The sequence below is a fragment of the Lagopus muta genome, chromosome Z (genome assembly GCF_023343835.1).
Source record: "Lagopus muta isolate bLagMut1 chromosome Z, bLagMut1 primary, whole genome shotgun sequence".
In the NCBI taxonomy this organism is placed as follows: domain Eukaryota; kingdom Metazoa; phylum Chordata; class Aves; order Galliformes; family Phasianidae; genus Lagopus; species Lagopus muta.
The window spans coordinates 27,024,547-27,046,106 of record NC_064472.1 but is presented as its reverse complement, the minus strand read 5'-3'; the positions used below and the strand labels follow the sequence as shown (position 1 = coordinate 27,046,106).

At 39.8% G+C, this 21,560-nt stretch overlaps 1 long non-coding RNA gene across 1 annotated transcript; it reads left to right on the top strand.

Moving 5' to 3' along the window:
* Positions 1-44: 44 nt before the first annotated feature.
* On the top strand, positions 45-5,881 carry LOC125686922 (uncharacterized). The gene is made up of 3 exons (XR_007373942.1): positions 45-175; positions 886-985; positions 1,099-5,881. It is a non-coding gene; the product is annotated as an uncharacterized LOC125686922 (long non-coding RNA).
* The last annotated feature ends 15,679 nt before the right edge of the window (positions 5,882-21,560 follow it).

Sequence of the window (21,560 nt, the reverse complement as noted above, 5' to 3'; positions counted from 1 at the left end):
GAGGGTGTCCCCGCGGCGCTCTTATACCAGCTGCCCGGCCGCCCTGCGCGGCCGTGGTGACTCACGGCGCCGCGCCGGGCCCCGGTTGGCTCGCCAGCGCCGCCCGCCCCCGCTTCCTCCTCCGCGGCACCTGCGGCCGCTCTGGCGTGCCCGCACACCGGCTCGGATCGGCGCGGTGAGTGGCGGCGCGGTGTGTGCCGCGGGCTGAGCTTCCCCCTCTTCCTGGCCTTCCTCCCGCGGGCGGAGGCGCGCGGCTCCGCTGCCAGCCCCTGCGCGTGGCCGGCGGTCGGGGCAGCCCCGGTGGGAGCGGCTGTGCCGGGCAGCAGCTTGCGCCGGCTTTGTTCCCGCACGCGCCGATCCCGCGCCCCGCCGCGGGGAGGGGGTGTTGCTGGGCCCTCCGCGCTGGGCAGCACCGCGAGGCGTGCCGGAACACGCGCCGAGGGATGGCTGTTGCCAAAAGAGCGTTTGTTGAGTTCGGTGTCCCTTCGCCGCGTGCTCGCCTGCGTGTTTCCTCCCTCCCGCAGCAGAAGTTGGCTTAAGCGAAGCGGGCGCTGCTTTTTGAGGAGGAAAATCGCTACTTCTGCATTCTGAAATCAGAGATTGTAGTTAGTAATTGCACGAAATGGTATGCCAAAGTCGTGTGTATTACAAGCTTACCCTTATATTTTAAGAAGGAGAATTGGTGGTTTTGTTCTGCACGTGTAACCTTTTGAACATCCAGTTGTATCTTGGTGAATGAAAAAAAGGATGGATCCTTAAAAAGCAAATGTGATTTTGTCTGCGGCACTATTAAAATTTACAACTGAGTTCTAGTGATTCTGTATCATATTTACTTTTATTGTATTTTATGTTAATAGCGTGTTCTGTGCTCTTAATATCTTGTAGAAATGCAAGCTTCAGCGAGATTCTTCATCCAAAAACAATTAAGGAGCAGGGTGTGCTTTCATTCCTTGGAAGTGAAATCTTGAATTAAACTGACAGTAGTGTAAGTTAGTTGTTGGTCACTTTCACTTATGGAATGATTCTTGGAATGAAGCACTGTTTGCTGTTCCATGCTGCTGAAATGCCATAACGTGTTTCTTTATGTGTTGTTTGCAGATGGAGCCCTACTTGAGTCATATCCAGTTGTGTCGTGATTCCACTGGAGCCAAATCACACCACTGCATTAATGACTTTGGAGTGGATTATCTCACACTGGCATGTAACTAATGATCATCCAGGCCATCCAAATGGGCAAATGTTGCAGAGACTTATTAAAAAAGGGCAAAATTTAATTTCATGTAAATGGAGTACACCTGGAAATTGTATTTCTAATGTGTAGATAAATGCAAAGAGAGCACTTCCTTTTGTTTACCTTCCTACAGCCCTCCCTAGTCGTGGCCTCAGGGGCAGGGTGGAAAAGGCTCTGCTTTCTCAATCTGCTTTGGATGTGGCATTGGCTGCTACAGCCATGTCCTTGCAAACATATGCTGCTTCCAACAAGAAAAATGTATTAAGTACAAGCGGGTTGACTGGGGTCCTCGAGAAGATGGCTTAGTTTAAGCGGTGCTCTGAAAACATAGTTCTCTTTGCAGAACTTCTGCATGACAAATTGCCTTCAGTCGAGTGCTCACTGTTGCATGATCTGCTGTACTCTAGTCTGAACTTCATTTTCACAAATGGTCTGTTACCATTACAGAAATATTTCATGAGCTGAGTGAAGCAACACACAGCAAGACCCCAGTTCCACAGCAGTACACAATCAGATAGAACTTAGTTTATGCTAGTGGATGATGGTCTTTCTTATTTGTCTATGGGAGGTATAGATTCACTTGAAGGGAGAAGAGTGTCCCCTGCATTATCCATCCCTTTCTACATCTAACCATTTGGACTTCTAGAGCAGAAATTATGGTAAATACTTTTTTTTTTTTTTTTTTTTTTTTTTTTTTTATGTTTCAAGTAAGTTAAGATGTGCTTGAGTCTGAACATTTGGTGTTATCTCCAGAAGAGGATCTTGGACTGAAGAGGTCTCTCCCTTCCTTAGCATCCTCACACTCACAGGATCCCTGCCTGTTTTAGGAGGGGCATGGAGATAGCCACCCTTTATATAGTGACCTCTGTGCCTTGGGAGCCAGGAATGTCTGCATGGAGGTTCTGTGCCTTGACACAGCTGTAGCCTTGCATAGGCAGTGGGGGGGGGAAAGGGTCTGTGGTGCATTCTGTGAGCAATGTGTGGCTTTGGCCACGCATGAGTACTCAAGCCCAGATAGATCTATACAAGAGAAGCAGAATAAAACAGTTTCGATTGTGAATACGCACTCCTGTGAGAAAAGCAACCCTTCTCTACTGATAATGGAAGGGTAAAGCATCCAGGGGAGCCTGAAGTTCAGTAAGGGTGCCGAAGCTTGCAGGGAGTGTGAGATGGCTTTTTTAGTACTGAGACCTTTCATCATCTGCCTGAGAAATGCATAAGCATTGCTTTGTTTCTGTGTGTCGCTCTGAGTCTCTTTCAGTTCTTGCTGCATCTGTTTGAGTGGAACTTCTTCAGCTACCGAGAGATCAGGCAGCCAATGGTGCAAGGTGGGTGAAAAAATGGGAGCACAGGATGGCATTGAGATAGAGAGCTGGCATTGCCACGTTGTTCTTAAAGGTCCTGTAGCCAAGAGCAGTCTCAGAGAGTGCTCCCCTTGCTCAAGTAACCTGCTACTACTGGTCTGTCAGCTGTTACTCACATTACTATGTATCTGCTATGATGTTATTAATTGTGCACTATAAATACACATGATGTGCAGAGCACAGGGCTAATGTTTCCAAAAGCTTTTAGGCATTATCCAGGGCTAACATCCAGACTGTTTGAGAGACCAGAGAAAAGCATTCAGAAAATTTATTTCTAGCTGTGGCTTCTACAGTACTGAGCAGGCAGATTCAGTGGGCTTCACCAGATAGGAAATTTTTTGTCACAGGTGTCATCATTTGGGATGAGAGGACCTGCTGTCTTTGTGGGGTATTCTACAAATGATCTGTTCATACGTGCAGGGAACTGTAAAGAGTCAAGTGGTACTTGGTATTGAATTTTATAAATAACAGTTTTATAGTTGCTTATTCTTTTAGACAGTTCCTCACATCTCCATTTTGTTCCATGCACTATTACTGGCAAACATTTTTGAATATTTGGTGATGCCCCTTTGAAAAAAAAAAGCTGGAAAAGATTGCCAAGAAGCTTTGTGAACCAGCCAGGCATTGCCTTTGCCTTGGAAAGTGACCCTAGTAAGTGGAAATGGCATCACGTTAACTTACCCTTTGGGAATTCTGATGGATATAAGGACCTAGAGACTTTACAACATCAATTCACCTGAAAATGCCTTTGGACTTAGAATAGGCCTGGATTCTTTGGGATAGTTGGCTGTTTTTATTGTGGAGTGTAAAATCAAAAGAGAAAATAAAGGACATGAAGGGGCCTTCAGGAGTCGATACAATCTGTGTGAACTCAGTGTGTTTGGTGTTCCTTTATCTTTTTGCCTTAAAGACCTTATAGTCTCCCTTCCAAATGAGTTCCTGAAGCACTGGGATTACTAGTTCACCCTCAGGTCTTAAATCAATGAGACTTTTGCCTCCAGTTCCTTTGGTGAAGGACACAAAGTGAGAATATGTCTGCAGCAGTAACTTAATGTAATAAAGAAAAAGAAAGCCTCACAGGGAGAGAAAGTAACAGTATCATGGGCTAGCTAGCATCCTGCCATAGGATTGCTTGCAAAAATACTGTCTTCAGAAATACGCTGCTATCAAAGATATCACTTGCTCATAAGATCATTGTATGCCTAAACTGACAGTAATCGAAGGAGCTGTTCTTGTGTTTTTGAAGTGCAGAGCCAGGATCTACATAACTAACCTTAGTGGAGCTGTACACAGCCTAATAGAGACAGAATGCATCCTTTAGTAATAATATAGAATAAGTGTGTGCATGAATCCCTCTGCCCCACATCATTTCATACCTGTGTCTGAGGGACAAATTGGCCTTTTTTGGGGGGGGGAGGGGGGGGTTGGTTTTTTTGTTGTTGTTACAAGGTTTCTCAGCAAATCATACGGAAGCCTTTATCACTGTTAAAAATGCTACTCAGGTCTGTGTTGTGTGTTTTCTGTGCACACAATATAGTGAAAATATAAATAGAGAAAATATAGTGATAATAACAAAATTTTGCACTTACAATACCCTGTTCCTGTGTTGTTCTTTGGACACCTAACAAATAGGAACATAAGACTCACAAGCGTATTCCCCTACCCATGCCATTAACATCATCTGAGATATAAAGATGAGGCATACAACTGATGTGTTGCTCTTCATTTTAGTACAACTTCTTTACAGTACTTTGCTATCAAAAGGGGTACAAGAAACTTGGGAGTATGTTAGGATATTCTTGTCCCTGTTAGATGCATTCTTCAATACTGGATACAATCTTTGGCCATCATGAAGTGAAATTTCCTGATTTCTTTGAGGACGGTTTTTTTTTCCTGTGCTGTGGATTACCCATTTTCTCTATGCAGGGTTTTTTCTTCCTGTAGGGCTCTAGCATGTGTAATATGAACAACAACACATTTTATTTAGTATTACAGTATTGGAGGATGTCAAAGCAGTTAAAGCACTAATGTGCTTTGCACATTTTTTACAAAAAATGTCACCTGTTGGATCCAAAATTTCCTTTTTTTTTTTTTTTTTTTTTTCTTCCCACTAGAAACTGTTAACATCTCAATTGTGGTGAGAAAAGGGGATGAGTGGCTTCAAAAATACAGCCCAGCTCATTTGGCAGCTGTGTCAGTACTTGAAGTTTTTATATTTATCTTTGGAAATAAGACATTCTTTCATAATTCCCTCCTGTGACATGCAGTGTAGATTCCAGTAATAAGCTAGATAGCTGATATCTCAATATTTATTTTCAATATGCATAAGTTGCTCTGAAGGCTGTGCTTCCTATTTATTTCTGTGGACACTACAATGAAGAGTACAAAATGACACTAGTAGAGCAAATTCTCAGCTACAAATCAGTTTTTCAACACTCACCACTATGAGCTGTGTGTTTTCATCAGCTGTGAACAAGAGCCTGCACACTGCTCTTGTAACAATCTGCACCAGCAGAAGTGACCCACAGCTGCCGCTCCTGAAATGCGCCACCCACCGCCTCACTGCTCAGCAAGCATCAATGAATGTCAGTAGGTGCCATTTTTTTTCTGCACTGAGAGACTCAGCAACCCGTCTTTGCTTCATCCACACTTCCATCTCAGGCACCATTTTGTCAGAGTGCCCCTGTGCTGCCTCCTGTCACGTGGCAACAACGTGCAATGAGACACTGGTGGGAATGTTCAACCTCTGCTGCCGTATCACCAACGTTTGCCTCTGACATAGTGGACCAACGTTATAAAATAGGAACTGAGCTATATTCTGGGGAGTTTTTCCTGTGATACCTACTTCTATTAATGAAAGCGTTCACTACAGTTCATCCAGAAGTAAATATTTGTAAAGCTTTCTGGTGGAAAATAAAGAGGAATTTTAATTTTGTTTGCATTTTCTTCATGTGTGCTCATGAGTAATTAGTGATTTTGTGGCAGTACACACACATCTGATATCTGTGTTCCAAAATTGTGTTTGGCGTGGCAGGATATTAATACTTGGGTTCTTTGGAAAGGATGGAAAATGGTGGTGTATATTAAAAATAACAAACAGAATTGATTTATATTTCAGTTTTGTTGTGCCTGTAGCGTATAGAAAGTATGATGAGGAATAGAAAAAATTGTTACTGAAGAGTTTGCAATGGACCACTGTGTTCTTGAATACTAACAGGGAAGTTTCTTAATTGGATAATGAGGTGATTAGGGTATAACTGCAGATACATGAAACGTTATATTCCCTTAACGCAAAACCATGAACAGATAACCTGTAACATTCTGGAGTCATTCAAATTTGTAGAATAATGTGGAAAAGATTACAGTCTGAACATTGAAAAATTCCCAACAGGTCTTTATCTGAACAAACGGTAGCAAATGTGAAAGAGAATTGTTCCTCTGCAGAAGGGCAAGCAGCGGAGACCTCTACTGAGGGAGTTCTCTGTGTGGTCAGGTAGGCACTGCTTGGCAGTGGAAAAGGAGTAAACTAAGGACATGGATAGTGAGACACAGTGGGCTCATCAGTTATTCAAAGTGACAATGGACTGTGTCTTCCATGTCCCATGGTTGCTGCAAAAATTATCTGTTGACACACTGTGTGTTTCCTGCTCATACTTTAAATGCAAATTTCATTTCTTATCCCTAAGGGTGTTGTAAACTCTGGCCGTTTTTATTGACTAGCTCTTTCTCTTCCCATTGTGTTTGAGTTTCATGGTCTTTTTTTGGATACCATCATCTGAGAGGGGGTGGGGTATTTGACAGGAAAGTGGTCAAATTTTCTGATGCAGGTGGTGTTTTGCAAGAAGTGGTGGACAGATTTACAAACTGAGGAAGTGCAGTATAATAGCACTTCCTTTAAATTTCAAATTACACTGAAGTTTGTCACCACTGGTGTCTTTGATTTTATATACAAGATATTATTTTTCTACATGTTGAAAAATTGTTTGATTCTGCTTACAAGGGAATTACTCCTGCAAAATGAAATGATGCCATGAAATCCTGATTCTCTGTCTGTTTAGAGAATATAATGTAAATCAGTCTTTTTACCAGAATTGAATGGACTCTAGCTCTCGTTCTGCTGATTGAAATTCTGTTTTCTTGAGTCTGGGCTATTTTAGGACATACCTGGACAGGGTAGATGTAAATATGTTTTATTCTTGTAAGGTCAATTATTCCCTTGTTGCAAATGTTTTCAAAAGGGGAAGCATCTGTTTATAATATTAGGCAGAAAGCTAGGAGGGAAGGTTAAGTCTAGTCTGGTGCCATGCTGTGTAAGTCATAAGGAAGCCATAAACTGATTGTGTATCATGTTGCAGTCCTTCCCAGGATTGTTTGGTGGCAGAGGATTCCCTGATTATTATTTTTTTTCCTACTTCTTTCCCCAGTGAAATTTACTGTAAACTTTGTCAAGGTTTACCTGAATGTCTTGCTCCTGGGATACCTAATTATTTCCTATTCTTACATAAAACTAATTTCGGATCATTTTGTTTCTAATTCTTCTGTTACTTGATATCCTCATCTCCATGCTCTCATTCCTCTTCTCTCTAAACTAATCTAGGAGAACTTTGAGGCACTCTATTGGTGATAGGCAGTACCTGTCACCAGTGGAATGCCAGGTGATAGATCATCAGCCTGTCTCCCAGCTTGAGTCCAACTTTCTCAAGACTGACAAAACAGAAAAATAGATGGTGTTGAAGGGCATATACAGTTCCAGAGAGGCTCTCATTCCAGCCCTTTAATGTTGATGTTAGAACTCTCTTAGATAGAAATACCTTGACTCTGCCTCTTTTCCAGATTCATTTGATAGTTCCATAGTCTCTGTTTTTGGTATTCACCTCACCTCCGCATTTAAAGTGCAAGACATGGAAACTTACCCACTAACTGAATAATCAAAGGAGGGAAGTGACTTCTGCATGGCAATTCATAGATTTTTAGACATTTTCTGCCTTTCAGTTTGGGGCTGATTTTCTCTTATGTGCATTATTCAACTTTGAGTCCTTAATTTTATTATCCACTTTCTAATTTCTGTGGCTACATTGTTGGTGATATTAAATAAATTGTTCTGATGGCTGATCACAGGTTCTTAGCAACCTTTACAACCGAATATTTTCTCATCATGTTCTTTGCAAGGTGTACATTCCAATCTGACATCTCTTGTACAGAATTACCAGGATTTTCTTCTTAACTAATAGTTTCTTTTGTAGGGCAATCAAATGGTTTGCTGGGTTCTCTATGGACTAAGTCTAAATATTTTGCTGAAAAAATCAGGCTGTTTATGGAAAAAATGGACTCAGGTGAGCTGGGCACAATCCAATTCCGATAAATCCACGTTGTGTTTTCTCCTATTTCCCAAACATATTCAGTTTGTTATTTTCCATTTTGTATTAAAACCTTGTACACTACTGAACTCAAACATTAGATTTCACTGAGAAGTTCTAGTAATAGTTCCTCTTTCTTCCTTAAATACAATGTTTGTTTTGTTCTCCTGTAGCATGTGTCCTAGGACAGAGGCTGTCTACTCCACTGCAAGACCTGCAGAATTTCTGTTCTGCTTCATTTTGGTGATTCCTGTTCTTCCATTGCCATACTATCTTTGACTGTATAGTCATTATTTCTGTTCAAAAATGTGACCAAGTATTAATGCAGTGATAGAGTTACACTTACAGAATCTTTAATTTTGGTATCATAAGCAACACATACATAACATGCTTTCATTTTTATTTATTAGTATATTTGATGAGCGTTTGAAGTAATTCCAAACTCTTTAAAACCCACAGTTCTCTTAGTTTTTCAATATTTAATGTTTTGCAATGGAAAAATTAATTCTATGTATCATTTTATTTGTGTTTAAGTGAATCAGTTTATGGACATGCAGGTCAGATCTCATCTTCATTTCTGAGCTGAAAAAGTTGATGGAAAAGAAACCTAAAGCTGAACCATAGCCGTATGGGTTATGCTGCTTGTCAAGAAATTTACCATCAATCAAATCCAGAAATTGTCAGGATTAACAACTGTCACTAGTACTTGTTCTCTGTGTAGAAGTTTAAGTCTTCGCTAATAACATGCTGTCCTGACACATCTTTCTCATTTGTAACGCTGCAGAGCTGTCCCTATCTGCTGGCTCCAGGAGAGCCCTCTTTTTCCAGGCTTATTTTGATTGAATCAGGTTTGTTTTCCCCATCTTTTCCACTGTACTCTATCACATCATTAGTATGCAAGATTACTATACTATTATAACCATTGTCTCTACTTGAGCACTTTAAAATGTAAGCCCATGCTCTTTTGAAGCTGTGTTTTTGCAATGCTATTATGTTACTGTTTTTCTTTGGAGATATGTTTTGTCGCAGTCTCTGCAGTCAGTCATTTCAGTACCAACACAGTGTAGTGTCTTCTGATACAAAAAGATGAATCTTATTTGCATATAATGAATGATTCCTAGGATTTCACAACTGCAAAATCTGTTTGTTTGTTTGTTTCTTAAAAAATGTAGTGGTGAAGATGCTGAGCAAGCAGCTCAGGAGACCTAGGTTCAATTTATGGCCTGACTCTTTAAAAGTCTTTTCAAATATTCTTTGGGCAGCTCCCTCTTTCTATCCCTTTTTATCTGGTAAAATGAAGATAAAAGTGCTTCGCTGTGTCTGAAGGCATGTTTTGGGGTTGTATTTACTAATCATTGGAAGTGCTCAAGTAATTCAGTGGAAACACTGTGGAAACAGTCTACAGCACTACGTCTTCAGTGTTTGGGGGTTGAATCTGGAGAACTGCAGTTAACAGATTTTTAGTTATGGGTAGAATGTCAGTAGATTGTGCAAGCTCCTGCACCTGCACCAGGGCAGTCCCAAGCACAAATACAGGTTGGCCAAAGAATGGCTTGAGAGCAGACCTGAAGAGAATGGGGGTTATCAGCTGATGAAAGGTCGAAATTCATGCTTGCAGCCCAGAATGCCAACTGTGTCCTGCATTGCATCAAGAGAAGTGTGACCAGCAGACTGAGGGAGGTAATTCTGTCCCTCTACTTGGCTCCCATGTGACCCTACCTGGAGCACTGTGTCCAGTTCTGGGGCCTTCAACACAAGAAGGACATTGAGCTGTTGGAGGAGGCCCAGAGGAGGGTCACAAAAATGGTCAGAGGGCTGGAGAACCTCCTCTATAAAGACAGGCTTAGAGAGAGCTGGGGCTCTTCAGCTTGGAGAAGAAAAGGCTCTGAAGGCACTTAATAGTGGCCTTGCAGTACCTGATGGGGACCTACAGGAAAGCTGGGGAAAGAGCGCGTAGCAACAGGATGAAGGGAAATGTCTTTAAACTGGAAGAGAGTAGATTTAAACTAGATACTAGGAAGAAATTCTTTACTGTGAGGGTGCGGAGACCAGACATTGAACAGGATACCCAGTGAGGTTTTGAATGCCCCCTCCTGGAAGCACTCAAGACCTGGAAGCACTCAAGATAGGTCTTTAATCAACCTCATCTAGAGGGAGGTGTCCCTGCCTATAGCAGGGGAGTTAGAACTAGATGATCTTAAAAGTCTTTCCACTCAAACCAGTCTATGTTTCTATGTTTTTATTTGTTTTGTTGTTTGGTTGGTTGGTTGGTTGTTTTTGGTTTTGTTTTTGGGTTTTTTTTTTTTTTGTGTGTGTGTGTGTGTGTTTTTGTTGTTTGTTTGTTGTTTTTTTTTTAATGAAAATCTGGGAAGGCTTTGAATAATCTGGCAATTCTATCAATAAGCCAGCAGGTAGTAATAAATGAAATGATTTCACAAATAAAGGCTGAGAAAATCTATTAAGATTGTTCCCACAGATAGATGGAAACCTCTGTGTTATTTAGCCAATCCTAACTGTGCTATTCTTAATGGTTTCTTTTATTAAACCACATGTATTTTATGTGTTCAGAGTGCACTGGTTTTACAATAAACTTTGTGGTTGTCTTTCTTAATTTTTATTATTATTGAAGATTTTGGTAATTTTTTATGTAAATATTATTCATTATTCATGATTTAAATTTTAAATTCATCTTGTGTAAATATGTGTAAAAAGGAATCACTTCCACCCTGATAGATAAAAACATGCCTTTCTTTTTTATAATTCATTTTAAGGATGATGGTCTGTCCCCATGTTTTGCATCATGAGAATGAAGAAAAGACAATATTTGTGACATGCCTTGAATAGTTGGAGCTTTGCTCTTAAAATTCCATGTTTAAAATGTGTGAATTGCCATTTGAAAACTGTGTTATCAAGGCCTTCATAATCTATCTGTCACTGTCGCATAAAGCACACCCGCAATTTCCCAGGTTCATGTAGCTGTAATATTGCTATGTTTAGAATGGTGAATGAAATCTAGTCCCCATAATGTTAAAATTGTTTAAAAAATGAGGTAGATACAAAGGTAGTCATGGATGATAACATTAAAGTAAGATATATTGTAGAAAAAGGATGCTCAAAGAGCTGTATCATGGGGGGACCTGAGAGATTTGCAATAACAGACTATAAATAATTGCAGCAATAATAGTATAAATGAAATAAGGGAATTATTCACATTCTCAGAAGAAGCAAAGACAAGGTGCAATGGCCTGAAGCTGAAATGGGAAAATCTCAACTCATTAAGGTGTTTCTAACAGTGATAGTAATTGAACAGTGAAGCAGAGAACAGTGCAGCGTCACTGCAGACGGGCTACTGGGGTTGAGGGCATTTCTGCAAAGTGGAGCTTGACAACCTAGGTGACGTAGGCAAGATTTCCAGCTGCTATAGTCGTTTTAAGAGTTTGCAAAAGCTAATCTGTTTTTCTACATCATCTTAATTAAATTCCACATCCTTCTACAGCTGCCAGTCACGTTCTTCCAACAAGATATGCTGGAATTCATTTTGCAGCCAGGATTGTGATTGCCGGAGAATTCAGTGAGAAAAGGGTCACACTCACTGTGTAAAATTAACGAAATTGAAATTTATATTGAGTTTGTTTTCTGTGTGCTGTTTTTCCCAGCATGTCCTGACTCTTGCTCTGACTGTTGTTTACTCAGCCCTTCGAGAGTAGATTTTCATTATCATCCTTACTGTCATGTTTGAACTTACTGCTTATGTGTAAGCATCAGTGGTGCTGTTAACAAGTTGCTGAGGAATACTCTTCAGTTAGAAAAGACATGAAGTAAAAGATATGTCTTATTATGACATGTCAGCTCCAAATAGCTGAGAACAGCTACCCCTCTTTTACGTATGAGATTTTAGCTGAGTAGTCATCTCTGTGATGAGTAAAAGCCAAAGAATGTATGTTTCAGTATGTGTGAGTTCCAGATTCTCACGTCATTGGTCTCTATGCTATCTGTGGATGTTATTAGGGTAGTTCTTTGTGGTTGTTGCACTGCTGTGAGAGAGTAAGCAGTAGTGAGATTTCTTGCCATTAACTCAAAAGTAGCTCACTTGGTCTAGGGTTCCAAAGAAATGGCCTCTGTGGACAACAGCTAGGGAATGTGGCTGTTTAACAACAGTATGGGAACATGACTGACTGGTGCTGCATGCTGCTCCACATCTGGAGATGAAAAGCCAAGGGTTAATATTGGAACAAGATCCCAACCTTCATCAGCAGATTCATGGTGGCTGGAATCTGCTGTTTCTTATTTAATTTGCAGGGAGTGAATTCTGTGGTTCCTGCTGACATGCTGCTCTCCACATATATCTATAATTTAAGCTTTACAACAGGCAGCCCAGTAGAAGAGCTTGTGCAGAGTAGCCTGAGGGACAGCCCACAGGACTGGTTCAGCAGGAAGGCATTTGCCATGGTAATCTGTCCTGGTTGTTTACAGACTACATTCTGCCTCACTGCTTGATTCAGTCCTGTCACTGTTTTATTTGTTTTCACTCTGAATGTGGTTATTGCCTTAGAGATGGTTCTGGAGGACTCATCTCCAGGAACTGTGCATCCCAGAGAGGAAGCGTTGGTGGCTAAAAAACAAATCAGCTTTAGTGTAAGCGCATAGATTTTCATAGAATCACAGAATGGTGTGGGTTGGAACAGACCTTAAGGATCATCCAGTTCCAGCTACCCTATACACACAGGCAGGGACACCTTTCACTAACTGAGGCTGCCCAGGGCCCATCCAGCCTGGCCTTGAGCACTTTCCCAGGCACCTTTGTCGAACTCAAGCATTTCTACAGTTGGGACCAAACCCCCCCCTCCAGGTCCCGAAAGCTGTGATGGTGAATTTCTCCTGAGCTGATGTGAATCACACTTTCTAACCAAGCCCCTAACCTAAGTTTCACCTGAACCCAGTTTAAAGAAAAGTGTATACGAGTAGTCTCTATGCAGTTTCTGGCATGCTTTTTGCCAATTAAATTTTAAAACCAATTATATAATGAAGTAAATATTTTTTTTATGTCTGTTCTTAACACTGGGGCTTAAGTACTATATTTGGACCGTCAGTAGAAACATTTCTCTGCTCACTTCGACATTAAGGAATTTCATGTGTCTAAATCCAGGCCTGTGGTTCAGCAGAAGTGTCTATTTCTCACTTTCTTTGCTGGAATAACAGTGACAATAACAACTCCTAATTGACTGTTTAGTAGCACCCTGCTTAATGCATGCCGGGCAGCTGCGTGGATGTAGCAATCTGCTGTGGTTCTGCTGCTCCTTTGGATATGAATGTAGCAACAGACTTTTTCCCCAAGCTTCAGCTATCTGTATGGGGAAAGTACATAAATGAGTGTATCGTATAATATGGAGGTGGGTCAGCCCAAGCAAAAAGAAGTGCTTCTAAAAGAAATATTTGAAAAAATACAGCGTAGCTGCTGTTGAGACACCTGAAGTCTAATGCTGTAAGTGAGTAGGGAATTGTAACTCTGACACAGTTAACTCTTAGTATTTGTTATTATTTTATGACAGTTTTAATAACTGGTGATAACAGTACATAAAATCATAAAATCTTCACCTAGCTTTTCCAGTGACACTCTTACCAGACTTGGGAGTAAGCAAAGATTGGCACTAGCATTTGCATCTACAAACTGGCATCTGGGTAAGTGCAGCTGGAGGTAAGCAGTTCAAGGCAGACTTACAGAAAAACTGGGTTAGAAGGGCCTCTCCAGAGTCATCTGATCCACCTGCTCTCTTTAGGGAAGGCTGTGATATTCCCATGTCATTCTTCACATATGTTTGCCTAATGTGTTTTTAAAGCCTTGCAACAACGGAGACTCCAGTTTTCCTCCTGCAACTAAATACCATTGTCTCTTTAGTTTACCCACAGTTTTCTTCCCTGTATTTAAGAGGAATTAAGCTTTACTGGGAGAAAATTAACAGTATTCTAAGCATGCTACATTCAGTTGGTCACACTTAGAGAAGAATGAGAGGCTCTGAGTCCATCTTTGCCAATTTAAATTACGTAGTTTCATTCTTGGTTAAACAAGCCGAATGTTCCACAGAGCTTGCTTATCTTAATGTATGGAGCAGTTTTCAAGGACACTTAGCAGAGAGCTGGAAACTTCAGTTTACAGCTGCTCCACGAGGCAGAAGCAGCCCTGGGATTACAAGCAAATTCACTTTAAGAATTGATCTAAATGTGACCTGGCCAAAAAGTCATGCTGAAAGTCAAAGGATCCCTTGTAATCTTGTTCCCTTGTGATCTTGGTGTCCAGTGTGCGCACTGCTGGCTGAGCTCTGTGCACACACAAGTCATGGCACATGTGATGAAATCTGCTACCAGAGGGCAGTGGATAGGATTGCTGCCAGCAGCTCGCTTTTTCCCTGTGTGCTCAGGCGTTGGGGCTCATCTATACAATGGCCCTGCTGTAGGTGGAGGGGTTGGGTCCTGTCCAGGCTCCTGCCTGTCTCCTGCAATTGCAAATTTGCTCCTGTGTAGAGGAGTCTCTCTTCTATTCCAGTGGTGAGCCTCATAGCTCCAGTTTGAATGGCCACACTGGGCGTTCTTGGTAGAGTTTGCATCACCAGAAAGATGCCTGAGATTGTTTCTTCAGTGTTAATGGAAGAAGGAAGTACTTATCAGAGCACCTGTTTTCTAAAGTATATGATTTCTTTGTATTTGCTTTCATTAGATGACTTGACATAAAGATAAAGCATTCTGCTTCAGCCTGGATTCTTGGAGCTGAATTGTTATCAGAAGCAGAATTGCATAGGAATGTACATGGTAGAAGAACAATAGATCCATTATGACCTACTAACATTGTAATCTAATTTAGGTTTTACGAAGACCTACATATTAACATTCAGCACGGTTGAATAGCTGAATGTGTTTTTATAATACCAAAACAACAACAGCAACAACTACTAGAAAAACAGTTTGAATCAATCTTTCTTAGTTATACTGCTTAGCCAAGATTTGTTTTATTTTTATTTTTTTATTATTTAATTTTAATTTTTTTCTTATTTAAGGTTAAAAAGATTTAAAAGCATACAAAGACGAAAAATGTCTTTTTAATTTAGGAATGCCTCCACAGTCTTTTTCTTGAAGTACTGAAGACATAGAAGAGCCTTAATTTATTCATAATGGCCTAGATTAAGGGTAATAGTGTAAGTGATCAGACATGGCCTATATCACAAGCTGAACAGCTCACAATCTCTAATGCATTTCCCAACACAGATGCAATAGGAGGTAGGATGCTTTATTTTGCTTCTATTTTACAGGTCTGGGGACCTGAAGGCACAGCTTAAACAACATTCTAAATGCCCAGGCAGGATTTCTGTGACAGAGCAAACAGTTTGGGCAACTGAAGCCGTGTTCCTCTCAGTTCCTTTCCCAGTCATGACTAAAATCCCTAGGGAATTGGTGCACTTGCACATGTGGGCTAGATTATCCACACTGTGTTCTTACCTCTCCTTGGAGGTGGTGGGAATCAGTACTTTTATGTATCAGGTTCCTCACTGTTGGCACAGATTTCTCTCCTTTCTTCTTGAAGATGTCTCCTATGGGCATAGTTTCTAAGGTATTTAAGTGAGTTAGAATAAAGGTACCCAGAAGAGATTAAAAGATCAAGTTCGCTTTGCTTGTTTAACTGTTGTTTAAAAGAGCAACATAGATTCCTAAGTCAGACAGACAATTTAATGACACTCCTTGCTCATTGTAATGAAAATCTGAATACCAGTCCTTCAGACAGATCTCTGTTGTGTATGCAGTGTGACAGCTGCTGGTTCTTTCTTCCTTTCCAGGAAGAGGGAAGTATTGATTGTTTTTGTTTTTGTTTTTGTTTTTTTGCTATTGGATTCTGGGTAGATGAGGTGTCTCCTACTTTCATTGTGCCAGTTGATACGCTTTAATCCATTTTTTCTGCCAGCAGTCATTCCAGATGTTTAAAGACAGATCAATAATGATACCTTTTACATAAGTTTTGCTTTCACAATGTCCAGTGTCAAAATTCTTAATGCAATTTTAAACAAGCTGTTATGAATACTGAGGAGGTTGCAATAAACGTAATGACAGAAATCTGGGCAGTTTTGAAAAAAAAAGAAAGAAGGAATTGCTCATGACCAAGTGTGTATGAAATTAAATAGGCCCTAGCATCGTATCTTAATGCTAGCCACTCTTAACAGCAGGTAGATGTTACATGGTAAAGGCACAGAATTATTTCATAATGTGGTCAGAAAAGTCCTTGAATTTCTTGTTGATATATTAGAAGTCTTAGTTGTACACTTCTACTACACAAGGAAAATCCAACATTTCATGCAGATGCTTGCGGGCCAGACCTAAATTGTTAGAATATCTGCCTAAGGTATGTAGTATGGTATGCCTTTTGTCCGTTGGAAGTACCACACTTCAATTATTACCCAATTACTCAATAATGGACCTAATTTCCCTTCTCGGTATTGATTTTTATATTTGCCTTTCCTGCTCAAAGTACTTTCTAACATCTAACAGCAGTCTTTTTCTGCTTTGCACTTTGTATAATCTATTACTCTTCTGTATAGAGCTAGGGTTTGCTTTTCAGTTTGGTTTTCCACACTTATTTTGCTTTTCATTTGCATGACTTTCATGTCCTCAGAGGTATAGAGCATTATGAACTCAGCTTTGTCAATAATTTTACATAGAGGAGAGGGTGAGAACGAGTGAAAGAGTGAATTTAAGTTCCAATTGTAGACACAAAACTATGCAAATCATAAAAATTCTTGCTTTTATGTATTGTGATAAATAAATGCAGCAGCTCTTCTGAAGTGCATAAAAGACCTGGGTACTACCTATAGTCATCAAATTAGAAAATATGTTAGGTTTTTGGGTGGCTTTTCTTTTCATCTTCAGTTATGATCGTAGTAAAATGAACTAAAACAATTGTTAATTATGTAATATGGTCAAAACGTATATATTTACCAATGCCTTAGAAGATAAGCTTTACTGAGCAAGCCTTTTTTAGTGCACAGACATTCATATGAAGTTTGTACATGAAACACGACTAGACTTCAGCTCTGTGAGAGATGGCAGTTACAAAACTGGAACACATATAACAGTGTTACTTATGCCCTGCAAAACCAAACTGTAGGAATGTTCCTTAAAACATAGGAAAATGGGTGGTTCCTGCAATAAGAGACTCCGAATAGATCCTACAAAATTGGAATTGGTAAGAGTAAGTAATACCAGAAGATAATAGTAATAGTTTGTTAGGGTAAAGCAAAAGGTCTTCACTTGCTCAGAAGGGAAAATTACGTGAAATGCAGTGCATGCATTTGAAATTGGAAGTCTTTTGGAGATAAGACATAGCCTTTCGCCTGATGATAGTGAACTGTGTCTACATGGTTAGCTGCAGTCATGCACAAATTCCCTCTGAGTGTACATTCAGCCACCTGGACACAAGCCAGCTCCAGTTCAAAAGCATATTTGTGAAGCCCAGCCCAGATCACTCTGACTGAGCACAGCATATTAGCTTGAGCACAGTGTCACCCTAACAAGGTCACAAGAGTTTTCAGTTTGGAGCTGGCTGGAGGCCCGTTAGATTGGTGTGCTGGCAAAGGGAGTTCATATCTGCTTATTGTAGCTTGCTTGTGTGCATCCACAAGTTAGCAGGGTGCCAGAACTGGATAAGCATCCAATTGCTGAATGTTGCTGCTCAGAAATAGCACATTCTGAATTTCTTTTAAATGGAAGTGCTTTAATTAAACAAGCTTGTAAATTAGTTGTGAACTGGATCATTTAAACAGCTTTAAAGGTCATTGAAATGGAAGTTGATAGCTTTTAAGTACTTAAAGGAAGGTTAGCATATACTTAGGGTATTGCCAAGCCAGACTTTTGAAGTGTAGAACGAGCAGTCACACCTCACCTGCAGGACAATTTTACAAGGGCTGCTCCAGAAGTAATGTCTCCTATTTTATGATGCTGGCCAGTGATGTCAGAGGCAGATGTCTGTGGTATGGCAGTAAAGGTTGAATCTTCCCACCAGTATCCGACCACATGTTGCTGCCGTGTGACAGATGGAAGCAGAGGGGCACTCTGACAAATCATGTCTGACATGGAGTGTGAATGAAGCAAAGTTGTGTTGCTGAATTTCTCCATGTGGAAAAAATGACACCCACTGATATTCACTGACACTTGCTGAAGCATTATAGAGACCAAACAGGGGATGTGATCACAGTGAGGTGGTGGGTGGTGCATGTCAGGAGTGATGACAGTGATGGTGGGTCACCTTCACTGGTGAATTTTTTTCACCAGTAAATAAAATATAAAATAAAATATAAAATATTTTTCACCAGAGCAGCATTCAGGCACTTGCTCATTGCTGATGAAAACACATAGCTACTGGTGATGATTCTATTGAAAACTAGTGCTTTGTAGCTGAGAATGTGCTCTGTCAAATATTGTTATTGTGCTCTTTTTATCTGTTGTGTCTGTTTCCATGGAAACAAATAGGAAGCATTACTTTTGGAGCAATCTATGTACCACTCTATCCCCACTGAGCTGCCTATCCTTGCATGCCTGTGTGGCTCAGCATCAAATAACTACACATCTCCTAAGGGGCAGCACAATTCAGGTGTTGTTCCTCAGCTCACTGCTTTTGAGTCCCCTCCTGTCTTAGGCACTGGTCTGGAACAAATAGAAGTTTCTTAAATCTGAGATGAGTAACACCACAACTTATCTTGACATTACCCATTACTTTTTTTTAAAACTTAATTTTATGTGGCAGATGTGCGTTTTTGTTTCTTCACTTGTCCTGTTCTGAGGTTCTGACAGCCACACAAAACCTTTCAAAAAACTGAATATTGAGTACTGTGGTATGAAATCTTTTGAGTGGAAATGACCTTGATGCTTTCCAGACGTTAGCATGAGGAGTTTTCTCTCAGCTCACTTTAATAAAATAAAAGAGGGGAGTGTATCTACGAACCTACCTTTGACTTTTGATATTGCAGAAGAGAATGAAGATTAACTAATGGGAAGGAGCTCCTCGCTTTCCAGCTTTCACACCTCATCAGTGCATTTTCTGATAACTTTTACTTTGACAAATCCTGCTTGCTAAGAAATCAAAAATAGGGAAGTATAAAATTATTTACCTTATTTTGAGGGGTAATCTGTAAAATTCAGGCAAAACCTTAGTCATGAACTGTACTTATGGTATCTTAGTAGTTAGGAAAAAAAAGGCTATCCTTCAGTGTAGGATAGTCTGCTACTCCAGCTATGACGCAGACACCGCACATGGCCACTTTCAGAATTACTGTTATGGAGAAGCATTTTGTCCTTCAGTAAGAAATATTCCTTGAGGAGCAGAAGATGAGGCAAGACTAGAGTTCGCATAATTTTAAGTTACATATTTTTCTATAAATAGAGTGCCAATTAAAATGAAAAAAAAAATAGAGCACCTATTAAATCTGCCATGGAATTCAGTGGGAACAGAAGTGGGTCATAGGTCTGCATAGAAACCATCCAAAATAATGAAATTTTATGCATGATAGTGCCAGCACAATGCCCCAGATTCTCCAGCAGGTTTTGTACTGTTCTTTTTCCACATAGATTTGAGTTCCTGCAGTGACTCTTGATACAGTAATGTTCGTATTTATAACACATTTCAGAAAAAAAGTCTTGATTAGCCTCGTGTTCTGGATATTGGCCTGTCTCTGTGGACAAATTTTATCAGCTTGTATTATTTATTGTCTTACCAAAAAGCACAGAAGTTGTATAGTAACAAACACTCATTGACAAGTTTACTGTGTGTCATTGCCGCATAGTGAAAGTGATAAAAGATGTACTTAAGTGATGTCAAATTCAATGAAAATTAAATGTACAACTTTTGCATTACGGTCATTTATGTTGTCAGTGCTTTGGATCATGGAGGGATAAAGGAATTGTGCATACATCTGCATGAGAGTAGAAGGAATGGTATTACGACCTGGCTAGAGTGGCTAAGATGTTGAGTGAATGAAGAGCCAGAAGCTGGCCTGGCACTCCATATACCACACTCTGACAGAAGTTTTTCTGTAAAACAAAGCTCAAGGCCCCTTTTTTGGACTATCCAATTTTGCTCTTTATTGTTTTTTCATCATAATAATTTGTTCCAAACAGGATTAATTAGTAAACATTTTGTGATGCAATCAGAAGCACAGGTTCTGTTTCACACACAAATATATATGTTTGTAAAGTACATACAGCCTACACAAAAAGTGAAGTGGACTTAGGTTGAAACAGTGACATTTTCCACTAAGTGAGTGCATTCAAACTTGATTAGGGTCCTCAAAAGTTTGAAAGCTTATTATAAGGTTTGAAGATATTATGATAAGTCTTATAGAATGCTTTCAATCTACTCAGTTCTGATGATCACATACAGGTGTGACTGCTGTGATAGCTTGATGGAAAATGACTATAATTCAATTAATTAATATCTAAAAATTTTAGGTTACCAAGGCCTCACAGAAAAATCATTATTCTGAATTAGTACCTTGGACAAATACTATAAATATAAAGCTGTGAGCAGCATTAAAAGGTATGGTTGCCTTGGAAATACAGGAACATACGTGTTGACATGCCAGATCATGTTATTGATTCCAGTTATCATTAGCAGCTATAATCAATATTTTAGGTTTAAGACAGCTGCTGTTTTCTCTATCTAATCAATTGCACAACAAGACTACATCACAGAGAAAACTCTTTCCGTAAGTAATCCATTTATGCCTTTAAATGAGATTTTACTAACCTTCTCTTGCTGCTTGCAAGAGTTTTCAGTTTTATATTATCTCTTCCAAATGACAGAAAAATGCTGACTAAAACAAATAAGATGGGGAAAATTTAAATGTAAGTCAACAAATGTTTTGTGCTATTTTTTAATAACTATATATGAATAGAAGTAATTCCTGTCATATGTGTGAGGCCTATTTCAGTTATTATTAATGCTACTGGGAAACTTTTCATCAGTGTGTGAAATCTCCCACATTAGGCTACAATGCCAAGAGATTAAACAAAACAGACCTTCTTCCTAACCTTGAAAGCACTCAAAAATGAAAGAATACAAATTTTTTTTTTTTTTTTTTTTTTACGTTTGTGATTCTATTTTGTTGCCTTTGCAACAGCATCTGTTAATCGTTTGGAAGTTCTGGATATCATAGCAGTTCTCATCTGTAGGTCAACTATCAGCCATTGCAGTTGGCTTCAGTAACCCTAGAAATGTAGTAGGCTGGGCAAACATGAGGAGGAGTAATCATGAGAAAAAGGAAATGGAAATTTCCCTTGTATTTGAAAAAGCTTTGTGCCAACTGTTTGACCTCATTTTAATTAAAACGGGAAATACTTCTGTCTCCTGTATCCCATATTTTAATTCTTTGTAATTTTTCATTTTATTAAATCTGACAGGTGGAATTTTACCAAGTTTATTTTATCATGAGTTGTTCATTTGCCCATAGAATTTGTTGTCTTGCTGTACACTGTGGCTCTGAAGAACTGTTTTTATGCCCCTCGAGCCCATGGATGACATGACTCTTCTGCTAGATGTACAATAAGGACAATCTCCAGAAAATAAATTTGCTTTTG